The 26,979-nt window shown below is 38.0% G+C and overlaps 1 long non-coding RNA gene across 1 annotated transcript; it reads right to left on the reverse strand.

The window, feature by feature from the left end:
• Window positions 1–2,540: 2,540 nt before the first annotated feature.
• On the reverse strand, window positions 2,541–25,693 carry LOC144373120 (uncharacterized). Its single transcript, XR_013432891.1, has 4 exons — window positions 25,369–25,693; window positions 9,895–9,978; window positions 6,528–6,578; window positions 2,541–3,717 (listed from the first exon to the last, which is right to left on the reverse strand). It is a non-coding gene; the product is annotated as an uncharacterized LOC144373120 (long non-coding RNA).
• Window positions 25,694–26,979: the final 1,286 nt, after the last annotated feature.

Below are 26,979 nucleotides of genomic sequence, written 5' to 3' on the forward strand. Positions count from 1 at the left end.
AGAATTAACATGCCATTATATTTTGTTTGGCTTTGAGAGCATTGTAAACTGGTAAGTTATTTTTTGGCTAGTATTTGTTCCAATATAAAGATATAACAACAAATCAATTTTAACATTAACGCTTCTAAATCTTTTTTGTTTAATAGTATAAATTTGGATTAGAAGGACAAGGAACATCAGTTATTTTACATAATTCTCTACTTGCATTTAATTCTCACTGAAGTCTTAAGAGATTGTACAACTGTTTTTAATTAGAAACCATAAAATTAGACTGATTAACTTAGAGTTGGAGCTGATATTACCTTAAAGCCCCTTGATGTCCAACAAACTGGTGAAACTTAAGTTCCTTCATATTATTGAACCTTTGGCCTTTCAAATTACTTCAACATTTAAAGTTTACATCTAAAAAATTGTCAAATAAAATATATTTTCACTCTCCTCATCTAAGCCATCATAACTATTAGAGGACCCAGTTCCCCTTCCACTGATATGATTTGAATTAATTTAAAAAGCAGGACTGGGGATGCAACTTAATGGTACAGAGGTTGCCTAGCTTGCATGAGGCTTGGGTTTGATCCTCTATTATCCCTTTGCTCTACATAGCAGCCCATGTTTGTTCAGCGTTTCATGGGGAAGGTAAATGGGGCCTTTGATCAAGATTGCAAAATACATTGATAGCCACTAGTGCTCAGGAATCTATAACAGATCGGGCTCTTTCCACCATCTGCCTGTTTCAGGTTTGGGTAAAAGAAGAAAATATCGAATGTTTTCTTTTGCCAACAAATGATAGCATGGGATTGGATGATCTTTAAGTCCCTCTATCACTCACAGATCCTGGGAGTTCATGAGTGCTGCTCCACTGGCCACCAGGATCAGCATCTTCCAAAAATACTTAATGTTCTAAAATAATCAGATGAGCAGATGCTGACCAATACCTCCACAGGGTAATGGTTTATTCTGAAACAACTAGAGAGTCCAAATAGTTGACCTGGAAAACATTGATGGTAGGAAGATCCAGGGACAGAAATGAAGAGAGTTCCAGGCTTTGAAATTCTCTAAATGTTGCAGATACTGTTCCTTAGGAAGAATTTTTTTACTGAAAATATTTAAGTGTTAATCTTAACAATTAGAATCACAGCTATTCCCTGTGTTCTACATGAAATTTTTCTAAGACACCAACTCATGACTTCCTATCTCCCACTTCAACATCTTTTTTTTTTTAAAGAGAGAGTGAGAGAGGAGAGAGAGAGAATTTTTTTTTTAATATTTATTTTTTTTAGTTCTCGGCGGACACAACATCTTTGTTGGTATATGGTGCTGAGGATCGAACCCGGGCCGCACACATGCCAGGCAAGTGTGCTACCGCTTGAGCCACATCTCCAGCCCCATCAACATTTTTATATAATAAAAATTTCCCTGAAATTAACAGTGTGGTTATAGAGAGAGGATTAGAAGCTAATCTAAAAATAATAATGAAATCTTGATATTATGTCAACACTCAGTAAAATTGCTGTAGTCCTATCACTTCTCTCATATTGGAGGTTTTATTCCACAGTCCCTATTTTTTAATGTTAAGGAAAATAACTTCTGAATTGCTGATTGCTCTGGAAAAAGAAACAACTTTGAATTTCCATGATATCTCAGGCTCTGCAGGAGTAGAAATTTGCAGGCATTGTAGCATTGTTTATAACTTTTACTTTTGATGCTGTTCCAAATTTACAGAAAAATTCCAAGAATAGTGTGAGGACATTTTTACTATTCCACCATTTGATATATCATATTCTCTCCACTGCCCCATGCATGCAAATATGCTCTCCCCCTCCTCCCCCACACTCCCTGAGCTACTTTAGAGTAGTTTGAAGAAATTTTAATCCTTTGCTCCTAAATACTTCAGTGTGTATTTTTTTTAAAAACACAAGGATATTCTCTTATACAAACACAGTGAAATTATCCAAATTGGGAAATCTAACATTAATACAATGCAATACAGTCTCTACTAAAATCTCAACAACTGCCCCAGTGATATTTCTGGCTTCCCCTGTTCACCTTCAGGATCATATGTTGCATGTAGTTGTCATGCTTCCAGTCTATCAATTAAAAACCAGAAACTAAAGAATACTTTATTTTGGATCTTCGAATCTGCAATTTGGAAAACAGCTCAGACAGTTCTAAATCATGGTTTCAAAGAAGTAGGGGAAGCAAGGAGCTTTCCTGGGCAAGCAGTTCTGAATTATGACAAAATGGCAAAAAAATGTTACACAGGAAACTTCTATTGAATACTGGGAAAGAATGGGCACTGTTAGATGGGTAGAAGATAGAGAAAAGAATATATGTGCTTAGTAAGAATATCTGTGAAACTAGAGCTCAATAACCTTTTGACCCACATCTTAAGTCTCTGAACATGATATAATTATCTGGTCATTTCAGATGCCTGCACTCAAAGAGTGGAGGTGGCCAAAATTCACATTCCCAGGTTCTCAGACATAATCTGGAGATGCACATGAGTGCTACTTCCTTAATGGTGTGTGCAAATGCGTGTGTTTTGCAGTACTTTGGACTGAACCCTGGACTTCCCATGCTAGGCAAGCTCTACTACTAAGCTACAACCCCAGCCTTCCCTCCACTCCATTTTCAAAAACTCTTCTGGTGTTGCTTTCACCTGATTTTCATTTTTATTTTCACACTCCACTTGTCTTAAATAGGTCCTCAGCCTTTCTTTGTCTTCCTAAACCTTGATATTTTTTTAATAACATAGGCTAGTGTAAGGTGAAGGAAAATTTTCTCTCTCCTTTTTGAAATTTCACTGAAATAAACAGAAAAAGACAGATTAAATAGGAGAAAAGGCATGCAAACTTGTTAACGTACGAAAGGAGAAAAACCACAGGAATGAGATAAACAACTTGTCCATTATTCAGAAACTTTCCATTATTCAGAAACTTATATACTCCCCTTGTTCTGGTATATAAGGTGATGGAGGTGAAGAATGGGTGATAGTGAAACATTTTTAAAAATCCATGGGCTTAGAGAACATGCAATATCCTGGGACCTAGTCCCTTGGCCCTGCAGAACAGACAATGGGTTGTAAATGATTCTCTGTGGGTCCAAAGTAGAGGACAATGCAGTGTGACAGAAGTCTGCCCAAGTGTGTTGATAGACTTTAATCTTTATACCCACCATATGTGTTTAGTTTTCTCTGGTTAATGATATTTCTGTAAAAGGACTAAAGACAATTATTGTGCTCTTCTTTTGGAAGATCAGGTGAGGTAGATAAAGGAACTTTCAGAGTGCACCAAAGCAATATTGCACCCTTAGTGTGTAATAGTGGGGAGAAAGGGGGAAGTGTGCATGGTGTTGGTTTGCACCAATACTGGTAAAGTTATCTTTGCTCGATTGGTTAAGGTAGTTCTTGTTTCCTACACTGTGGATGGACTGTTTTCCCCTTTGTAAACACATAGTAGGCAGAGATGCCATGCATGCATCATCAAACTTCACTCATAATTTACATATGATATAATTATAATCAGTGTTTATATTCCACTGTAATGAACAGATTTTTCTTCCTCTATCCATTTATTCCTTCATTGACATTAGTGTGTACTCACAGATTCTTATTTTATTCCATGGACTATAATCCATCACCATCACTATATATTTTGATGTTTCAATTGCCTCAGAGTTGGCCAGGTGTGAATTTCATCAAGTAGGGTCCTGAGAGAACTGTAACATTAAGTTTTTTGTAAGCAGTTAATTTGACAAGAGAAAAATACTTTCTGTATATATTAGGGCACCTAACATCACCACCCACTTTCTTAATTGACACTTCTTCTGAAAGGGGCTATCACACACAATCTTCTTTTTCTACCAGTAAAATGTCTTTGTCCTTGCCTTCTTTCTAGATCTGACCTCCCACCAGCCCCACCCCAGTGGCTCAGCAAAAATTGTTGTTGGGAGATTGCCATTTTCAAGATGGGATCTCCAGACTACAGACTTATTTAAAAACTTAAAGGTAGCATTAAAAGTCAGGTCTGGATTAGAAACATAAGAGGATACTAGGGTGCTGGGACCACCAGTTCCTAACCCTTTGGAGAGATGTGGAATCTACTTTTTGTGGTTGTTGTTGTTACTGAGAATTAAACCCAGGAGTGCTTAACCACTAAATTATATCTCCAGTCCTTTTTATATTTTATTTAGAGACAGGGTCTCATTGAGTTGCTAAGTGCTTTGCTAAGTTGCTGAGGGTGGTGTGATTCTCCTGCCTCAGCTTCCCAAGCCCCTGGTATTACAGGTGTGCACCACCATGCCAGGCTTGGAATCCACTTTGAAAGTTCTATTTTTAAGAATGAATTAGAGGAGCTAGAGTTGTGGCTCAGTGGCAGAGCACTTGCCTACCATGTGTGAGGCACTGGATTTGATTCTCAGCACTGCAGATAAATAAATAAAATAATGGTCAATTGACAACTAAAAATATTTAAAAATAAGAAGAGGAAGTCAAATAAGAAGAAGAAGAAGAAGAAGAAGAAGAAGAAGAAGAAGAAGAAGAAGAAGAAGAAGAAAAAGAAGAAGAAGAAAAAGAAGAAGAAGAAAAAGAAGAAACAACTAACATCTGTGGGCTACATGATTAGATGATAATCCATGGAGCAGGGCAAAATAGGATTGGGACGGGCCCTGGAGGACTTCAGGGCACCTAGCAGTGTTCTATTTCTTGACAAGGGTCATGATTCCTGGAGTGCCTTGTAGTAATTTACTAAGTTCTACCTTTATTTTGTGTGGTTTACTGTATCTCTTTCTTTTGAACATGAAAAGTTTTTAAAAATGTACCAGGAAACCTATTCTGAATCCCTTTGAGTTAACTGGCATATGATCATGTTCTCCTGGAATAAAGCCCAGAACCTTCGCCCCAGCGCTGGCTTATCTTCCTGACAAACCTTTATTTTGCTATCGAGAAAGTGACATCATTTATTTCAGTCACATCATCCTCAATCTTTTCAAACATAAGTCAGAAAGTTGCTCTCTAAGAAAATGTTCTGCCATCCAACTGGAAAATTCCCTAATCTTGATTGGACCATACACCAATTATTATTTCTAGGGACCTCTGGGGCTTCTTAGTTGGTTTTATGGACCTTGGTTTCCTCACCTTGGGGAAGCCTTGATGCTTTCTTGTTAGAAACATTAGGGGTTAAATCTTTCGTTTGGTTTCTGAATAAGAATAATTGTTTTCCTGGTTGGCCTTGCTTTGTTTTGTCTGGAAAAAAATGTCTTGAACATTATTTATATGTTCAGAGGTTAAGCTTTAAGATATATTCTAACTGAACTGAATTTTCCTATTTTTCAAAACATGAAATTTTTAGATTCCAAATTTTTCTCCTGCTTTTCCTACTGCAAGAATTTTTGAGTCCTACATGGTTTCAATGCTAAAAATGTCCCAGGTACACTACAAAATGTCTAAACTATATGACAGAAACTGATAATTTGCATTTTTGTTCTGATGTCCTAGAGCAGTTCTTGCCTATTTAAAAATTTCCATGGTTTCCAGTTGCAACTCCTTTTAGTAGAATTACTCAGTGAGTTCGTGTTTCTTTTGGTCATATTTCTATTTGTATTTACCTGCATATTTGGTGACTTATTTCCTGCAAATTAGTTGCCCTATCCTTGTACTATTCCATGAAGACTTATAACTTGGATCTCAGCCAAACTTTTGAGTATGTTTTTTTCCATCTTTATGGGAGAGGGTTTTTCCTTTCTTATGTCTTTGAATCCAATTCATCCAACAAATAGTTTTGAGTATGTCTTCTCATCATAACACTATCATGGGAAATCAGTGTCCCATAGAACCTACACTCTTGTCTTTCAGGTCAGACCATAGCAGGTGCTCTTAGTTGAACCAGTGCTGAGTTCCAAACAGTTATGGATTCCGAGTCAGTGGGGCCATTGTCAGGCTTGAGTGTGATTATTTTTAGAGTGGGAATGCCTTTCAAAATGTATTTGGAATTAACATGGGTCTATGTTTTCCATGAACGCATTCTTCAAATGTCCTAAAGCAGGCTAAGCAATATCTTTTTCAGTACTACGAATGCTTTAATTCTTGACTAACTGGCGAAGTTCAGTGGTGTAGGTGCCTTATCATGAATGCACTTATGTTTCCTCAGGCAGTTACTGGGAAATATCTGGCCCAATGTGGCAGCCTCATAAACTCTCTTCATGGCACAGGGGAGGGATTTAAGAATCAGGATGTCTTTAAAATGACAGTATGGTAGCTTCTACATTGTCTACTCAGCAGATTTCATTGTTTATGTTCAAAATAAAAGAAAGAGTGCACTTTCAATATGAGATGATTGTAATGGGCCAGCCTTGCTCCATGGTGACCATGAGTGGCCAAAATGTGGTGATCAAACATGACACACTGGAAGAGACAGAGAGGACTAGGTGGAGCACACTATCAGACATTGAAGAAATGTGACAGGGGACACTATATTAAAATTGTAAGTTTTAAAAATAAATGTTTGACTCATTTATATGAAGCTAGTCACCTTCCCATCTCCTAGAGTGATCCTCTTCACCGTCTTTGATTAGGAATCACCCTGAACAAAGGCAATAAAATCATTATCAGTGAAAAAACAAAATACAGAGTATCATGTAGACAATTGATTAAGATCTAAGAGAAATTTATCTCTTACTGAAACTTCAAACCTATGCATTTACTCAACAAATATTTGGAATGGGCATGGTCCATATGTGCTGGGCAGTGGCCTAGCCAATTGGCACATTGTGATAAATCAGTCTTGGCTTCTGTCCCTCAAAGTTAAATATTATACCTTTTATATATCACCAAAAAGAGAAGCAGACTAGCAAGGTTGCAGTCATTCTGGATCAGCACTCAGGGACCATGTACATAAATTATACAGGCAACATTTGTAAATCAAATGAAATCCACTACTTCAACAATTATATCAGTTATTCCCAAGAGACTCAGTTTTATTCAGATGTAATGTGTGTAGAAACTTTTAAAATTTTAGTTTCAAATGCTAATATATTTAAAATTATTTTCTTCATCTGCTATGTATAAACCTTGAGGAACTATCAATGTCCTCAGCACTGTTTTCTTAATCAGATCTATTTAAATCTCATAGAAAATAAGTTAGCTAATAATATTCTGTGGGGGGAGGGTCAACGAGGAGAGAAACAGGAAGAAAAGGGAAGAATAAGTGCCTACAGAGTGCTGAGATAGAGAAAGGGTGACAAACTCTAGATATAGATTGGAGCGGTGGGGATATACAACTGGGATTAGACTAAGTAAACTGGAGTTATGGAAATGTACAGACTGAGTTCTGTGGGATTATACTAAGTAAACTAAAGTTATGGAAAAGTACAGTCTGAGTTCTGTAAAATTAAGGACCTTAGCATTTGTGCAGACAGTCCATAGCATTAGAAGGTAAATTGGTTTGGGGACAAATGATCTGTAAATAAGGTTAGCCTTATACAGATTAAAGGTGCAAACTTTTAAATTGTTTCCAGAGTTCAGAGACTTCAGTTATTCAGCGCTTATACATAATTTCTTAGAAAAGCAATGTAGAAAGTCTTCAGTTTCTAAGTAAAGGTTTAGGGAAACCACATGTAGGCATGCAGTCCTTTACAGATATTTTCACTTAATTTCCACAATCCATCACTACAGTTTACACAGGAGGAAACAGACTCAGAGAATAGAAATGTCTTACTCAGGATCAGTTAAGTAGCTAAACAAAGGTCAAGCTGCCATTTTCTCTATGCATCTTAGATAAATCTTTCCAAAATATGAACGAAGGCTACCTACAGGAGACTTACCAGGGATAAGCAGAGCACTCAATTAGAGAATTCAATTGGAAACCTCCAATTGGATATTCAAATGCAGATTCCTGAATTCCATCTACTAAATCCTTCTGAGGGCAGAGCTCCAGGAATCACCAGTTTAACAAGATCCCCAAGTGATTTTTAGGAAAGGTAAAGTTTGAGAACCATGAAAGGTGAAGTTACCAGATGTAATAAATTTTCAAAAAGTCCTGATGGGCTAATATCAGCTGTTTTAAAAAGAGGGTGATTATTATGACTGGAATATGAGGTGTCCCCCAATAGGTTCCTGTCTGAGAAAATGTAAGAAAGTTCAGAGGTAAATGATAGGTTTTGAGGGCTGTAACCTAGTCAGTGGATTAATCCATTTGATGGATGAATAATGAATGGATTACTGGGTGGTAACTGTAGGCAGGAGAGGTGTGGCTGGAGGAAGTAGGTCACTGGAGGTGTGCCCTTGGGGATTATATATCTTGTTCCTGGTACCCTAACCTCTCTCTCTTTCCCTGCTGCCTTGAGCTGAGCAGTTTTTCCCTGCCATGCCCTTCCACCAGCAAGTTCTGCCTAACCTTCAGGCCCAGAACCATGGGATCTTCCCACCCCGGAATTAAACCTCTGAACTGTGAACCCAAAGTAAACATTCCCTCCTGTAAGTTGTTCTTGTCAAATATTTTGGTCACAGTGAAGCAGACAAACACAATGATGATGATGAATTGCAGGAATCTCTCTATTGCATATAATCTAAGACCATCCAATAAGCTTTATCATTAATTTGTTCCTTGCTAACATCAGCAACTTTCTGTTTGTAGAAGACTTTTTCTTAGGCCCACTATTGTAAGCTATTGATTTCAACTGCTTTTCTTCCATTTCAGAACCTCAAATGGTTAATCTGGGTTTGGTGTCATTGTTATTCCTTTAAGAATTCCACTAGTGAGTTCAGGGAGTGGCAGGGCTTGCTGTGACCCTTTGTTAAAACAGAATCCTTTGATTTGTTGTCAGGAGTTTTGGATTCTGCAGCTGCCAAGACATTTGGTAGTCTTCAGGCAAGTCTGTGACATCTTCCATAGAATCTTCTGGGTAATATGCTTATTCACATCCAAAGCCACTTTGCATATGAAAAACATGAAGGCCATTAACCACAAATAAATCAGGAAATATAACAATGTCTCCCTGCAGCAGTGCTCAGTTTATTGCAGTGTGTGTGTGTGTGTGTGTGTGTGTGTATTTAGATCTTTGCTTTCCCTAGCATCCCTCTTTAACTTTCCCCCTGTCCAGACACCAATTATCACTTTTCTCTCTGTTTCTTTCTGTCTAGGGATTAAATATTACTGGTAAGATTGGCTTGAGCTGAGTCAGCCATGGTGAATCTAGATTCCTAGTCAATCTCCAAAAAACATAACAGACCAGGGGCATAGGCCAGAATCTAATAGTTAATGATTTGTTATTTTCCAGAGTCTGAAATTTTAGGTACTTTTCCAAATGCTGCCTGAGGGCTTCTATAGCAAATGTGCATGCCTGCCCTTCCAGACAGCCATAGTCAGTATCTTTAGGGGAAATGGGCCATCCTGATTTCTGACCAGGCACTAGCCCTGAGGGTGGTCTCTGGACCCCTAGCTCTTCATTAATTCTGCCTTTCCTTCTGCCTTTCCTTCCCTCCAAAGGCTGTCTGCTGATCTTACTGATAAAGACACTGACAATAACTATTTTTTCAGGAAGTAAAAGCATAATGGAAATTATGGTAATTATAATTTTTTTCCATAAATGATTGTAGTAAAAGTGAACCTTTAAATATACCTTGATTTAACACATTATGATACATTGGAAAAAGAGAATTAAGACCTTTTATAATGCTGTGTATTACAATAATGGGATTCCAAAATAGCAAAGGCAATAGAATATCCATGAAAGAATATCCTTTGACCCCAGGGGCATATTAGCAATCTCAGGTACTTTTGACTCTACAGGCCTTTACCAATAAAGAAAAACAAAAGTTACTATTGCTGGGGTTCAGGAGGAGTGAACATCTCAATAGAACCATCATTTATATTTAGAATGTATGTTTAAGGTACACACCAACCAAGAGATAGAGGTCATCTAAGGATGTGCCCAAGATAGAATCCATTCTGTTGCCAAGTTCTTGTGGCGTAGTTTCAATCTCTGGGGACAAAAAGCAAAAAGTCATTCGGTGTCATTTGGTATTGACTTAAGTTATGTGAGCTATTTCATATCTTTCTTGTCCTTTTTTTTATACTTTGAATACCCTAGGATAATGACATGTATTAATCAATAATTTATTATCTCATTTATAAATCTCATTTAATCACTCCTTAGGTTCTTTATTTGGTTATTTATTTCATGCTTATAGTAAACTTGTGTGTTACTTCACTTCATAAATTTATAAAGTTGAGGTACAGAGATGTTCAGGTGATATTTATGGTATTCTGTTCATCCTTTATGGCAAAATAAATTATCTCAAAATGTAGTGGCTTACAACAATAATCACTTTCTTTTTACCTCCGCTGGTCCTGGGGGTTGACTGGGCTCAGGGAGGCAATTCTCACTTAGGGTCTTCCATGGAGTTGAAGTTAGATGGTGGCTATGGCTGGGACCTTAGATAGGCTGCTCATTCAGAACCCTACTTATGGTCTATGTGGCCTGAACTTCCCCACAGGATTGATGCTAGTCTCTAAAAGCCAGCATCCCAATGGGACAGGTAAAAGTTGTGTTGCCTTCCTAATTTCTTAAACTTTGAAGTATTATAGGTTAACCAGGAATTACAAATATAGCAATGGAATTCAGTGTACTCTTTACTTGGCTCCTCCCAATGATGAGATCTTCTGTTTTTATAAAATAATATCATAACTAGGAAATTAGCATTTGCAAAATGACAGAACTTATTCTGTTTTGCCAGTTTGGGGGTTTATTTTTTGTCTTTTTTTTCTTTTCTCTTCTTTTTTGTATGCTGGTGTTGGTACTAGAGATTTCCCCAGTACCAAAAAAAGAAAGAGAGAGAGAGAATGGTGCTGGACATGGTGGCATATGCCTGAATCCCAGTGGCTGGGGAGGCTAAGACAGGAGGATTGTCAGTTCAAAGCCAGCCTCAGCAAAAGTGAGGCACTAAGCAACTCAGCGAGACCCTGTCTCTAAATAAAAAATAGGGTTAGGGATGTGGCTCAGTGGCTAAATGCTCCTGAGTTTAATCAATCCCCATTACAAAAAAAAAAAAAAAAGAATGTCCTGCTAGTTGCTAGTATCCTAACTCTACCTCAATTTAATTCAATTTGATAATTATTATTACACATTCCATATCTATTTGAAACATACATTTAATACTGGGAATAGTTTTAAAAGAAGATACTTACAAACCAAAAAAAGATAACAGATTTGGAGTAATTTCTTTCTTATTATTTTTCCTTTTTTTCTTCCTTTCTTTTTTTTTCTTTTTTTGTGATGGCTATTCAACAAGAACCTCCTGAATGCAGGGGACTCATTCTAGCGCTATACTGTAGCCCAGGCAAATTTTTGACAAAACAGAATAGATAAGGCTCACCTTTGGCCACGAAAGCATCCTAGAATATTTGAAAAACTATATAGAAAAGGGAAAAAGTGGGCCAAGGACCTGAACAGACACTCCTCAGAGGAGGATATACAATCAACAAGTACATGAAAAAATGCTCACCATCTCTAGCAGTCAGATAAATGCAAATCAAAACCACCCTAAGATACCATCTCACTCCAGTAAGATTGGCAGCCACTATGAAGTCAAACAACAAGTGCTGGCAAGGATGTGGAGAAAGGGGTACACTTGTACATTGCTGGTGGGACTGCAAATTGGTGCAGCCAATTTGGAAAGAAGTATGGAGATTCCTGGGAAAGCTGGGAATGGAACAACCATTTGACCCTGCTATTGCCCTTCTTGGACTATTCCCTGAAGACCTTAAAAGAGCATGCTACAGGGATACTGCCACATCGATGTTCATAGAAGCACAATTCACAATAGCTAGACTGTGGAACCAACCCAGATGCCCGTCAATAGATGAATAGATAAAAAAAATGTGGCATTTATACACCATGGAATATTACGCAGCACTTAAAAATGACAAAATCATGGAATTTGCAGGGAAATGGATGGCACTAGAACAGATTATGCTTAGTGAAGCTAGCCAATCCCTAAAAAACAAATACCAAATGTCTTCTTTGATATAATGAGAACAACTATGAACAGAGCAAGGAGTAAAAGCAGGAAGAAAAGATTAACATTAAACAGAGACATGAGATGGGAGGGAAAGGGAGAGAAAAGGCAAATTGCATGGAAATGAAGGGAGACCCTCATTGCTATACAAAATTACATATAAGAGGTTGTGAGGGGAATGGGAAAATAAACAATGAGAGAAATGAATTACAGTAGATGGGGTAGAGAGAGAACATGTGAGGGAAGGGGAGGGGGATAGTAGGGGATAGGAAAGTTAGCAGAATACAACAATTACTAATAGGGCATTATGTAAAATTGTGGATGTGTATCCGACATGATTCTGCAATCTGCATTTGGGGTAAAATTGCGAGTTCATAACCCACTTCAATCTAATGCATGAAATATTATATGTCAAGAGCTTTGTAATGTTGTGAACAACCAATAAAAAAAAAGAAAAAAAAAGAAAAAAAAAGAAAAGGGAAAAAGCATTTCCACAAGGATTTACAGGCCTGATTTTGGCATGAAATGTCAGAGCACAGAGCAAAAACACAGAGGGCAAGTGTACTGCCAATGGGGGAAGAGTAGCACTCGCCCACCAGTGGGACGGGCTGGATGATCATGTGTTATGCCAGCTTTTACAGGCACTTAGTTGGAGTCCTTATGCTGACCCTTCATAGTCACATCCACCCCTGCCTGTCCCCATACCTGTACACTGGCAACCACTAATCTGCTCTCCATTCCTATGGTTTTGTTATTTCAAGAGTGTTGTATAAGTGGAAACATATAGTACATGACCTTTTGAGACAGGCTTTTTTCCACTAAGCCTTTGGGATCTGCCAACTACACAAGTGTCAATAGTTCCTTTTACTGATAAATAATATCCCACATATCACCTTTTAAGTCCTAGCTTTGCAAGTCACACAATTGCACTTTCATAAAACAGATCTGTGAATTTCCAAGAGAAGGGAACACAAGCCCGTCCACACCTTGATGACAGTAGTATCAATGTCAGTTTGTAAGAAAAGCCGAAGGAGAACTGTTCTGATGATGCTCTACCACATATGATCTACCACAGACAGAGAGTGGCAGGGGTGGCATTTGAACCCAGGAAGTTTGACTCAAGAGTCCTTATTTTTACAGTGTCAACTTGTCAATCTTCCTATCCCAGTGGGAATAAACTTATTGAGAACTTCATTAAGAAATAAGGTATATAAACATGCTAAATATACAGCACTAATTTTTTTTTGTGGGAGATGATACAGGGGATTGAAATCAGGGGCACTCAATCACTGAGCCACATCCCCAGCCCTATTTTGCATTTTATTTAGAGACAGGGTCTCTCTGAGTTACTTAGAGCCTCACTTTTGCTAATGCTGGCTTTGAACTCACAATCCTCTTGCCTCAGCCTCCCAAGCCACTGGGATTACAGATGTGCACCACCACGCCAAGCAAGTACTAATTTTTTAAGTAAAGAATTTGAGGACATAAAGGCTTGGCAAGATCAAAATCCTACATGTTTATTGAGGGCAAATGATAGGAAGAAACAAGTGAGTAGCGTGGAAATCAAAAAGACAGATACAATTCATTTTCTATTCTACAGAACTTCTGACCTCCAAACTTCCTGCTTACTGGATGTACTCTGTGAATGTCAACCACCTAGGAAGTGCTCCTTCCTCACTAAAATTGGAACCACACTTTTATCCTAGACAACCCAAATGGTCCTATCTTCTGCCAGATGGGTTTTCCAGAAAAATTCTGGAAGCACAACATTTCTACTAAACACAAATAGGTCAGTCCTGCCAACCCCAAGGTCATCACTAGCCAATGGCACATTTGTATGAATTAGAAAAAGACAAGCTTTCTCTGGGCAGATAGAACCAGATATCATGGCCTGGCCTTGGTTGTGCTCACGAGTACTCAACCCAAAATGATTTTTGACAGCTCTGCCACTTACCATTTTTCCCCCATTGATTCCATAAACATTTCAGTGCCTACCATAAGCCAAGAACTTTTCCAGGTGCTAGAAACATTCATACACCCCACCCCAGGAACTTCAAAGACTTTATGAGAAGCCATGAAGTAAGCAGAGGACATGACATAATGCCATAAATCCATGACAAAGTATGGGAGGCAAAACCTAGACTAGGGGCAGGGAAATGGCTTTTAGGAAAGGCACCCCAAAGAATGCATTTCCTGAGCTGCATTTTAAGTCCTGGAAAATGGGACTTAGCCCAGGGAATAGAGGTAGCAATGCCAACCAATGATCCTGGGCATGGGCAGCAATCACATAATGGAGGGCTCAGAGCCACAGCTAGCTCTGCAAAGATTTCTATGTAATGTAGAGAAAATGTTTCCTTTTTCCCACCCCCAAAGAAAACGAAGCTGTATTCATTTTCCAGGGCTGCCATAACAAATTACTGTAAACTTAGTGGATCAAAATACAGGAAAAATTCTGTAAGCCACCAGTCTGAAATTGAGATGTCAGAAGAACTGGTTCCTTCCGGAAGGGCTAGGGGGAGAATCAACTTGCTGTTTCTCTTCTGGCTTCTGGCTTTCCAGGGCTTTGCCTCCTTCTTTACATGAGGAAATATTCAGTGTTTTTCTCTTCCCTGCTGTACTTTTTCTTTTTTTATAAATAGACTTGTCATTGGATTAGGACCACCCTCATGAATCTAGAATGATCTCACTTAGAGGCCCTTTTCATAATTTCATCTGTAAAGATCCTTTGACTAAATAAGCCCCATTCACAGGTATCAGAGGATATAATTTGCACTTGAGTTTGGGGAGATTACAATATAACCCAACTATAATCCCCTCAGCAGATGAAGCCGCTGGGTTAAACTGGGCCCAGAGCAAGGCAGCACAGCAGGGAACTGAGTCTTTGTCAACAGCAGATCTAAACCATTAAGGAAGTATGTGTTCATTAAGGAAGTATGTCATTCTGGTCATTCTGGAAACTTTGCTCTAACAGCAGTATAGAGAACAAATTGTTTTACAAGGTGACAAAAGATTCTCTGCTTGACCAACTTTTATTCAGCTTTCTAAATCTTCTACTAGACCCATATGTGCCCATCCTTGTAAAACGTGGCTTTAGCAAGAACCCTGATAAGTCAATTTAGCAAGAATTCCCCAACCTCAGTATGTCTTCTTCCTCAATTTACCATCAGATTCCTCATCCTCCATCTTCCCCTAGGGATTGTCTGATCACACTGGCCTGCCTTCAACAATAATCCTCTTAGGTCAGTTTAGCCACAATCCCCTTACCTCTGAGGTTTCCTTTTAAAAATTTCTCCACCCACTAACCCCAGTCTTCTGTTTGGCTGTAAATTCCCAGTTGCCCATGCTGTATTTGGGGCTGAGCCCAATCTACTCCAATCATTGCTAGACCTGTTTGCAGTGCTCCCTGTATCTTTTGAAGTGGTCCAGGATAAAGTCTTCCTGACCATGCTTTAACAAGTATTGTTGAAAAATTTTAATTTATTTAATAAAGAGTAGGTGCAAGAGGATAAGAGATGACTGAGCCATATTAGGGTCAGCAAGTCCAATGAGGAGACTGTTGCAAAAATAGAAGGAAAGAAGGTCCAAAACTATATTAGTGGCAGTGGGGATGAAAGGAAATGAGAAAGCAAAGCTCCCGAGATTTGGAACTAGATGAGGGAGTTGAGATAGAGCTAGGAATTAAAGAAGATCCCCAAATCTCTAGGCTGGAGCAACTGAGTAAGCTGTGGTGCCACACACTGAAAACACACACACACACACACACACACACACACACACACACACGTAATTTTAGGGGGTGATGATGATTTCAGCTTGGGCTTTGTTTAAAATGAAATGCCTGAGGAAACATCAAAGTGGAGCTTATTCTGAACCCCCATGAAATGGGAGGTCCAGTGTGGGAAATAACCAAATTCCTAGGGTATCATGTTACTATCCTAAGACAGACAAAAATGAAAAATTGGCAGTCTTATGCTATGTAGGAGTGAGTTTTCTGTAATCTGACACTTCTAAACCTGCACTTTCACTTGTTGCTCTAGTGTTTATTTATCTTCCATAAGCATTCTGACAGTGTTTTCTCAGAACTGAGAAATGTTAAAAGCTGCAAAGAAATCTCTACATTGTCTACACAGAAGAAAAGTGTTTATGCACAAGTAACTCACCAAAACGGTGTCTTTGCAACCATATAGACAAAACAGGGTTTGCTAGCATTTCCTTAAAACCCAGCATGTTTGATCATATCAAATGAAAGCTGAAAGTAGATCCTGAAAGTTTAGGCAAGACTAATTTCAACTATTACCCATGATGTACAGATAAAGAACCAGGGAGACAGGCCACTTGCCTATCTGAAGGTCTCAAGGGAAACAGTGAAAACAAGGGAAATAGTTGGAAACAGTGAAATCTTTTCCACTTAGGGACACTGTTGAGGGCCACAATCAAGTCAAGATGGTGCCTGGCACTTTGCCAGGAGGAGTGGTTTGTGAAGCAATGCCAGCGAGTCATTAAGATGATGAGGATTCCTTAATGACTGACTGCTGTATCTAGATGATGTTAATTAAGTTAAACTGTGTAATTAGTTAAGTATATATACCTCTACTGTCCCGTAATAAAGCGGCTCCCGCTGTATCAACCTTCACAAGTTGCTTGTCACCACCCCCCCCCCCGGTTATTTTGCCCAGCCAGATTGCAGCAGGACACTTCTGAGCTGAATAAAGAAGTGGTTGATCTCTCTGACCACCATAGGGTGCTAAAAGGTGGGCCTAGAATAAGAATTTGAGACTGTTATTTCAGAGCTGCATCAGTCTCTCTGTAAAAGACAAAGTACTCTTAAACTAACCAACAACTCCCTGCCCCCCTGCCCCCACCCTTTCACCAAGTTAGAACTTGGTCAAGAATGAGACTAAGCCCTATTCAAAGATGGATATAAAAAGACAAAGTTAGGGAAATAATGACTATCGCATTTTATCATCTTTCCTACCCTTATGGGCCCTCCCTTCACTTTTCCTCTTCACCCTATCCAGGTCATCATTACCCTAAATACATGTAAGAAGACAAGAACAATGTGGCTCTACTTTGTGTACAACCAGAGATATGAAAAATTGTGCTCTATATGTGTAATATGAATTGTAATACATTCTGTTATCATATATAACAAATCAAAATTAAAAAAAAGAAAAGAAAAAGTCAAATTTAGTCAGTGCAGTGGCACACACCTATAATCCCACTTCCCAGCTGTTCAGAAGGCTGTGCAGGAGAATCCTAAATGCAAGACCAGACTGGGAAACTGAGTAAGACCCTCCCTATCTCAAAACTGAAAATAAAATGGGAGTTGGGGATATAGCTCACTTTACAGCACCTTGGGTTCAATCTGTAGTGCTGCAAACAGAAACAAAAACAAAAACAAAACAATCAAGTAATAATAAGTTAGAGAATCTTTCATCAGAAACTTAAAGAATGAGAAATGACGAGAAAAAAAAACTGTCACTAACTTCCTTGAATTTTCCCTCAGATTAATCTGCACAGTAGTACTATGTTGTACTGGTTAAAATACTGCGTTCTTTTATTCTAGATTCTGTGATGAAGAGATTTACAGTGGAGTATTTATCGTTTCTTTCTGAATGAAGTTCTTTATAGGATCCCACTCTCAAAAGGGGCCCCGTAAAACACATTATTCAGAATGCAGTATAAATTCTAAGAGAAACTGTGGAGGCCTGAATAGGCTGGGGTTGCATTTATTTTATACAAAAAGATAGATTTTAGCAGCTATCAGCACTCAAAAATTAGAGCCTGTGTTCAGAACATGTCTTAGTTCATTGACTCTAACAAACTCCATACTGAAGGATATTCATTTAATAAAATCTCATTTCACAGCCAAGCATAGCCATTCCTAGAAATTGTGCTTTTAAAAAACAAAATCCTAGATATTTAAGACACAGCAATCTAGTAATGCATGGGTTCCACAATCTTTAACTTAAATCTGAGTTAGATTTCAGATGGGTGAAAGGAAAAAATGAATCTTTTCTACATATTGCAAACTCTTTCAGAAGGATCTGGAACACGAACATTTCCCTGTATTCATATACATGAACATTTTCACAGTCAAAAATGAATCTTCTCACTAAATGGGACACATAAGGACTATAGCCTTGTGTCAGTGTAGATCAGGTTTTAAAGAAAAAAAAATAATTTCCACCTTTAGAACTTTTCAGATTTTAAAACTGCTGAAGAAGAATTGTAGACCTATTGGTACTATTTCATCTGTTCTTGGAGAAGATAATGGTCACTTGGAACAAATATTGTAGACACAACTTCCTCCACTTCTGCTATCTTGCCTTCCTAACCCCTGGTAATGAACTAGGCAGTCTGATCCCTGATCACCCTTGGAGAGCATCCTAAAGCCACACAAGCTGCAGTTCAATTGGAAGCAGTACCTAAGAGTCCAGACTTCCGATCCTGAATGTATTAGTCTCATATAGATTAAAATTACTCAAGTCATTTTAGTGCCATTCATTTTACAATAACAAATTAGGAATTTTTTTTTAGCTCAGAGTCGTAAGGAAAAAAAAAATTTAATGAATGGAAAGCTATGGTAGTAGAGTATGCAGAATTGGAGCCACTTATTAAAACTGTGCCAAGTGGTCGCAAATTTAAAACTGTAATGCATTTTCAGTCAGAATCCAAATGGGATTGGTGGAGGGGGATTCGAAAAACAGTTAAAATCTGTTTTGGAAAAGAAAACCATGCAGGAATGGTCAAGAAGATTTGGTGGAAGAAGAAGAACTAGCAGTTGCTAAATGTTCAACAAACAATGAGGTACTGGTGTAAAATCATTCATTGAGAATTTAACATGTGTCAGGCTTTGTTCTAGGTCTCACAGAAATAGCATAGAATAAGAGCAATAGGGTCCATGGGCATATATTCCAGCAAAAGACCCAGATACTGATGGCAAAAATCAGTTGGTCACAAGGATGCAGGGAAAAGCCTGTGGTGGCTCTTTCAGATCAGGTGCTCAGGAGAGCCCCAAGGGGGCTTAGCAAAAAGCCAAGGGGCCACAGCAATATATTCCAGGAGATGGCATTTGATCAGATAGAGTGTCCTGCATGTTTTTTTTAAATTTTTTATTTGTTTTAATTAGTTATACATGACAGTAGAATGCACTTATATACTTTGACATATCATGCATAGATGGAATATAATTTCTCATTTTTCTAATTGTACATATTGTAGAATCACATTGGTCATACAGTCACATACACACATAAAGTAATAATGTCTGTTTCATTCTACTATCTTTCTTATCCCCACATCCCCTGCCTTCCCCTCCTTTTACTTCCCCAATTATATAAAATTATATAATTTTATAATTATATTTTTTATAATTACTACACATATATACCACAATTTTTGTATCTCTGTATATAAAGTATGTTGACACCCAATTCATGTCTTCATACATGTACTTTGTATAAAGATGTCCATCACATCCCACCATCCTTGCTAATCCCCTACCCCCTCCCTTTTCCTCCCACCCCTCTTCCCTATCTAGAATTCATCTATTTCTCTCATGCTCTCTCTCCCAATCCCACTATGAGTCAACCTCCTTATATCAGGGAAAACATTCGGTATTTGTTTTTTGGGGATTGGCTGACTTCACTTAACGTTATCTTCTCTAATGCCACCAGTTTTCCTGCAAATGCTGAGAAAATTCCATTGTGTATATATGCCACATATTTTTTTAATCCATTCATCCACTGAAGGACATCTAAGTTGGCTCCACAGTTTAGCTATTGTGAATTGTGCTGCTATAAACATTGATGTGGCTGTGTCCCTGTAGTATGCTATTTTTAAGTCCTTTGGGTATAGTCTGAGAAGAGGAATAACTGGGTCAAATTGTGGTTCCATACCCAGTTTTCCAAGGAATCTCCAATTTGCTTTCCAAATTGGCTGCATGTTTTAATCAGAAAAATAATTTAAAAATGAAATAAAGTAAGTTTATGTAGAAAATTAAGCAATGTGATTGTTATGGTTTGAGTGTGATCTTAGGGAACCCCCAGGGTCCATCATTATTCGAGTCTTGGTCCTAGGATGGCATTGTTGAAAGGAGGTAGAAACTTGGGGCAGGGTGGGTGGCTAGTGGGAGGTCCTTAGGTCTTTGGGGCATGTCCTCAGAGGACACTGTGGAACTCAGGTACCTCTCTCTCTCTCTGACTTATACACACACACACACACACACACACACACACACCATGCTGTGCTGCTATGCTGGGCACAGCCCTCACCAGAAAGGGGCTAAACCATTGGCTCCTCCCCACCCAATCTTGGACTTTAAACCTCCAAAACTATGAGCTAACTAAACCTCTTTTTCTTCATAATTTTTCTGTGTGGGGTGTTTGTTTGGTTATAGTGGTGCAAAACTGATTAATACAGTAAATAAAACAACAAAAAAATCTGAAGGAGTACATTGTAGTAAGTTATTCAAATAATCATTTAGAGAAATTACAAATAAGCATTATTTTTAATGCTGCCATTGTTGCACACATATTTAGGTAAATCATATAATTTCCTTTGGGATCTGTTGATGGGACTGGCATGGTATTTTCTCATTTATTTATTTATTTTTGGAATTTTGTGTTTGTGCATAATGATCATACATAATAGTAGAATTGGTTGTTAGGTATTTGTACCTGCACACAACATAACAATATAATTTGGTCAGTTTCATTCCCCTGTACCTTCTCTCTCCCTCCTGCCTCCTTCCTTGTGGTCTCCTAGTTTCATAAGGTTCCTCCACCCCACCCCACACACACCTTCCTTTTTTCTCTTCAGCTTCCACATATGAGAGAAAACATACAACCCTTGACTTTTCTGAGTTTGGCTAATTTTGCTTATCATAATGAAGCATTTAATTTGAAAATATTTTTTGGGACCTTCTCCTATCTGAGGACAGTAGCACACCCACAGCCTTTCTCCAGCTCAGGGTTTTTTCCCTCTGGCCACATTCTTTGGACTCCTCATCCTGATCACTGTGTTTGCTGTGGCTCTCCAGGAACCCCATCTGTCTTGGAGCAGTACCAAAAGCCAAAGAGGCACCTGGCAGAAGCAAAATTGGAAGATGGTGTTGGTTTAACACCCACCCATTCATTCATTGAGAATTTAGTAAAACCAGAAAATGCTCACTGTATGTTACACTGTCAGATGAAAAATACAAGGGCAATTTGAAGGACAGGGAGGAAAAAACCTTTCGTGGCCTGGCTATTCCCTCTAGAGATGCAGGCTTCTTTAGCTATTGTTTGGCATGGCATTTTCAAAGTGATGACTGAAATCATTTGAAATTCAGTCGCATCTTTATTTCCTGAACTAGTACTTCCAGGTTTACCAGTGATGAGGTTATTACTAGCACCAAGATTATTAGTTTAAGGAAAACAATTGTCTTAGGAGAGCAGTGGTCAAAGCTACATCATATGCCAATCATAACTTCTAAATTTCATTTTTCTAGATGTTGAGATTCAAATGTAACATTCTCCTCTATTCAAATGATAAGAGTGTTTTATTGATGAAAATTTACTCACATCATTTAAAAAAAAGGAAACCAAACTCTCTTTTTATTTAGAAGATTGTTCTATCACTTATACGTATTGTGTTCTTTTTTATTTTGTTCTATAATATTAGGTTGAGTATACAGATATGGAAGGCATTTGGATGGTTGTTCTATGCTCCCAAACAAAGGTTTTAAAGAGTAAAGTTTTCTTTGATATATCTTTTCTTTGTAATTTCTATGTTCAGGTGAATATGCATTAATTCCATCACTGGAAAATAAATTCAAGCTAGAAAACCCCAAATATCTTGCTATTATCAATCAATTACAAAAGATTGTCAAATCATTTTTCATGTCATTTCCAGACTTCTTTAATAAGCATCCCATATGCCAAAATGCATTCACCAATTGTGAATTCACCACTTGTATCATAACTCAGGAAGTATTGCTTCTACTGATTGATTTTCAGGCAGCAAAGATGTACAGACTCAAAAACTAAAGAGGTAAACTTATTAGAGTTATTCACCTTCTCAAAACTTTTGGAACTCTTTAAGCACATCCAAAGGATGTTACTGCAGATTTTAATACCATTGACATTGCTGGCTATGTTATCACCAACTCTGGCAAGAATACTGAAAGGAGGACAAAATGTCTTTGTGGAACATAGCTGCATTCTTGGCACCTAGGACTTCTACCGCTGTGTTTGATATCATCAAAACTGACTCAGAGGATGGCACACAGGTTGCCAATATTGGCATTGTGGGATTGAAAATTCCACCATTGAAGAGGCCTCTGTGTGGTTTGAAAAAATTTTAGTCTTCTAAGAGTCCCCTGTTAGAGGATAGAATGCCATTGCCTTCTGTGACAAGCTCTCACTTAGCTGGGTATCTAGAAGGAAGTAGAGAGAGAAACGTTACAGCTATTCTGAATCCTTGGAGAGAGAGAAAGAGGACAGCATGAGAAAAAGACAATGTTAAAGAACAACTTCCTGTTTCACAAGTTTTCTAAACATTGGCCCTAAGTACTGGCTGGACACCAAGTCCCTTAGTCCACTGTGCCACAGTTACAGCAACACCCTTCATTACCGCAAAGGCACAGTAAGTAGATACACAATTCCTGGGACCTCGTAGGCCTTGGCAGCTCCAAGGCTAAGAGCAGCCAGAAGACGAGCTGGCCAGGTAATCACAAAAGTGTCTCTTTAATCCTGAGGTTAATGCCAAACAGAAATGGCTTCATGACTTTGACAACTGTATTATATTTTTGAACTTATATATGGGTTCATCATTTCTTATACATCCAGAGCTGCAATTTAAAGATGTCCCAGTCTTGGTGTGTCAGGGCACTCAGCTTGGTGTCCACAAATATCCTCAAACTTCATAAAGGCACCATTTCCACACGTTTCTCTATCTTTTAGCACCTTAAGAGCAGGAAATTATCTTTGAATCCTGCAGAGGACCAGATGGAGGTGGTCACAGGAACTGGTGGATTTGCAATCCTGGCAGAACAGCTCTGGATCAAATCATGATTGGGCACAATTGCTCTCCTCCACTTATCTTCTCCTCAGGATAGCTTTGGTATCTTCTAAGCTAAAAATCTGACAACTTGATCCTGAGTGACATCTCTTTTGTATTACCTAAAACAGAGATTGGAAATCTTTAACTTGGGTGTTTAAATGAAAATAACCGTGGATTCAATGAACCTTCACTAGGCCACTTGATTTAGGGAACAGGTTTCTGAGAACAGTAACATTCTCTCTAAACACTGTTATCAAAATCTAGGGTATAGGGTTTGGAGTGAGGTCGGGGTGGGGGAGTGCTTGTTTAACATGAATGAGGCCCTGGGTTGGATCTCCAGCATCACACACACTCAAAAAACACCCCGAGTGTAGGTGAAAATATCACCAGCTATGGGTGATGCTCACTGAAGGGAAGAGATGTAAAGGAAGCACCAAGAGAAAGAAAAGAACAATGGAGATTAAGGAGGGTGATTTCTAGTCCTTCTCCTGCCTCAAGCCTACTCTTCATTTTAACACACTAGGGAGTCTTGGTTTGCCAGATTTAACAAACAAAAATACAGGGCATCCAGTAAAATTTGAATTTCTGAGAAATGATCAATATTTTTTTTTTAGTGCAGTCACATACCCCTGGAATATGTGGTTTTACATGTTAAGTGTTTACACTTAACACTTTAAAAAACTATATTGTTGTTCATGTGAAATTCAAATTTCGCTGGCACAAAGTAGTCCATGGTGAGAACATCAAAGATTTTGAAACAAGACAAACAGGTTTTATGTGTCAAAATACACTCTACTGTCTTGTAGATCTAGAAAGAATAAATACAATTTTTATTTAAAAAGACAAACAGGTTTGAAACCTTACTTATTAGTCACAAGGGTCTGGGTATGCAATATAGACTTTTTGAGTCTCACTCTCCACATCTTAAAATGAAGAAATAGTATTCCTGCATAGGTTGTCATGGAGATTAGAAGTAATATATACATAAGGCATCTAACAAGAGCTCACCAAGATGATGTCCTCTAGTTAATTCTCTTAAATTGTTGGTATGTTTGCTTCTTCACCCTTGGCTTCTAAATCTAAAATATATCTAAAACTCCAAATATGTTTTTTAGCCTCCTCCTCCATCCATATTACCACTTGTCTTTGTCTTTTTAAGCTGTTATAACAAAATACCGCAAACTGTGCAGCTAACAGACAACAGAAAATGATTTCTTACACTTCTAGACTTGGAAGTCCAAAATCAAGGTGTCAGCAAGATGGCACCTGCTATCTGTGTCCTCACATTATTGGAGGGGGGAAACACTTCCTGGGGCCTCTTTTAGAAAGTCTCTTCCCTTGTGGCCTAATCATCTTCCAAAGGTTCCACCTCCTAACACCATCACATTGGTGACTAGGTTTTTACGAATGCATTTGGAGAGACAAACATTCAGATCAAAGTACTATTCAACTGTGCATAATATAGAGACCAAATTTTCATTTTCACAGCTTGCTCCCAATTAACATAGTTTATTAGTACAAATTGTCTAAACATGTCCTAAAGACTATGGCATTTTAATTCCCCAGTTCAAGAAAGCCATGGAGAAGAGTCCTGCAAAGTTGAGAGTTGTGGTTATACTAGCAACAAGAGAGGATAGTATAATCAGACCATTTAGCAGCAACAGAATATGAACTATAGATTTATTCTTTAAAAACAGAATAATAATGAAGCTATTCACTGGAGATAAGTTAAAAGTTTAAACAAGTCTCTTTCCCTATGTCATTTCCTTGGATAAAGCCAAAGAGAATGATTTTGAGGTTTTTATAAAACGGTTTAAGTTTCTCCTTAGTCTTTAATGAGGAGAAAAAAGGTTTGCCCAGTACTATACAGGTCAGATAGTTTTAGCTGAACCACCAGTTTCTCCTTAGTCTTTAATGAGGAGAAAATAGGTTTGCCCAGTACTGTACAGGTCAGATAGTTTTGGCTGAACCACCAGCTGTCACCACACTATAATCACACACAAACTCCTGATGAGGCTAGAAAATATGCCTTGAAAGTGTTATTAATAGCAAGTCTCAGTGGCACACACCTGTAATCCCAGCTGCTTGGGAAGCTGAGTCAGGAAGATTGCAAGTTCAAGGCCAGTCTGGTCAACTTAGTAAGTCTCAAAATAAAATTTAAAAGGCTGGGATTGTAGATCTGGGGTAGATGGCTTGCATAGCATGCACAAAGCTCTGAGTTCAATCCACAGTAATGAAACAAACCAATAATTATTATTAATAATATAGAATTATGAAAGACACCCCATAGTGTAAAATAAAATGTTTACCTCAGGAACCACAATGCACAAGGAGTGCATATCATTCTCCTTCTGGGTCAGAATCTGCAACTCAGGAATCAAAGGTCTGTTTTCAATTGCAGAAGGGTCCAGTGTATGTACTCTAAAAATAAATTAGGCTGAAAGCATTCCTTGGCTGCTCATGCACATCCTGGTGAGGCCCCAGTTGCACAGGGAGAATGACTTCATAGCCTCTAACAACTGCACTGTTGGGAAAGAGATATCAATACAGCCTCTCTCACAGCTTGTACAAATATTTAAATGCATTCTTCCCTTGATTCAGCAATTCTGCTACAAGAAATCAACCTTAAGAACATCTTTGATTTCTGCAGAAAGCAAATATGCATTTATGCAAAATTGTCACTGTAGAATTGTTTATTGTAGCAAACGACTATAAACAACTTTACTATCTCTTGATAAAGAAACATTTAAAATATATTATGGTATGCTCATACTAAGAAATATTCACCGAAGTTAAAAAGAATGAGGTAAATTTATGTTACAATAAAGAGAACTTGATAAGACATATTTTTAAGGACAGGAGAACTGCACAGAGCATTACTATAATCCTATTACATTAAAATAGTTGGGATGTAGTTCAGTGGTAGAGCACTTGCTTAGCATGCAGGAGGCCTTGTTTTAACCCCCAGCACTGAAAAAAAAACCTTGCTGAGCTTTTTATATATACATGTATGTATATAAAAGTTTAGTGTCATGTTCTAGTGATAAATACTTAATGCTAATACTACTTCTAACTTGAGCAGGATGTTTGCTGGGGAATAGAGAGACTATAATATTACTCAGTACACCAAAATGTTGAGTTTTTAAAAAGCATGTATTTGGGCATCATTTGTATCATTTTATTAATTACTTTTAAAAATAAATGTAAAAAGGAAAAAAATATAACTATTGAATATTCTCCTTACATCTTGTTTGCTTATTTACAAAGCCCTCCTTTATAAAACAGGAATTTCAAATTGTTGTATCTATACACAGTGGACTATTACACAGTATTAAAAGAGAATAAAATCATGCCATTTGCAGGAAAATGGATGGAGTTGGAGAATATTATCTGAAGTGAAGTAAGCCAATCCCAAAAAACCAAAGGCTGAATGTTTTCTCTGATATGTGGATGCTGATCCATACATAATGAGGATGGGGGGGGAAGCATGGAAGGAATGGAGGAGCTTTAGATAGGGCAAGGGGGAGGGAGGAAAAGAGATGGACATGGAGATAAAAAAGATGGTAGAATGAGATAGACATCATTACCCTAAGTATCCTAAGGCACAAATGGTGTGAAAATACTTTGTGATCAACCAGAGACAATAAAAATTGTGCTCTATATGTGTACTATGAATTAAAATACATTCTACTGTCATGTATAACAAATTAGAGTAAATAAATAATTTTTTTAAAAAAAACCAGGGATTTCAGAAAGAAAATTCAAATTGTGCCTGATGCAAATTCAGATGCTTTTCCTAAGCATATTTGCTCAGCATTCTAGAATCTAGCTCCTTCAAGAATGGAGGAGAATCACAGAAAGAATTTACCCTGTGGGACAAGTAAAACTGCTTAAGCTTGCTTGGTTCAAGGACACTGCAG

This window comes from Ictidomys tridecemlineatus, unplaced genomic scaffold, assembly GCF_052094955.1.
Source record: "Ictidomys tridecemlineatus isolate mIctTri1 unplaced genomic scaffold, mIctTri1.hap1 Scaffold_240, whole genome shotgun sequence".
NCBI lineage: Eukaryota > Metazoa > Chordata > Mammalia > Rodentia > Sciuridae > Ictidomys > Ictidomys tridecemlineatus.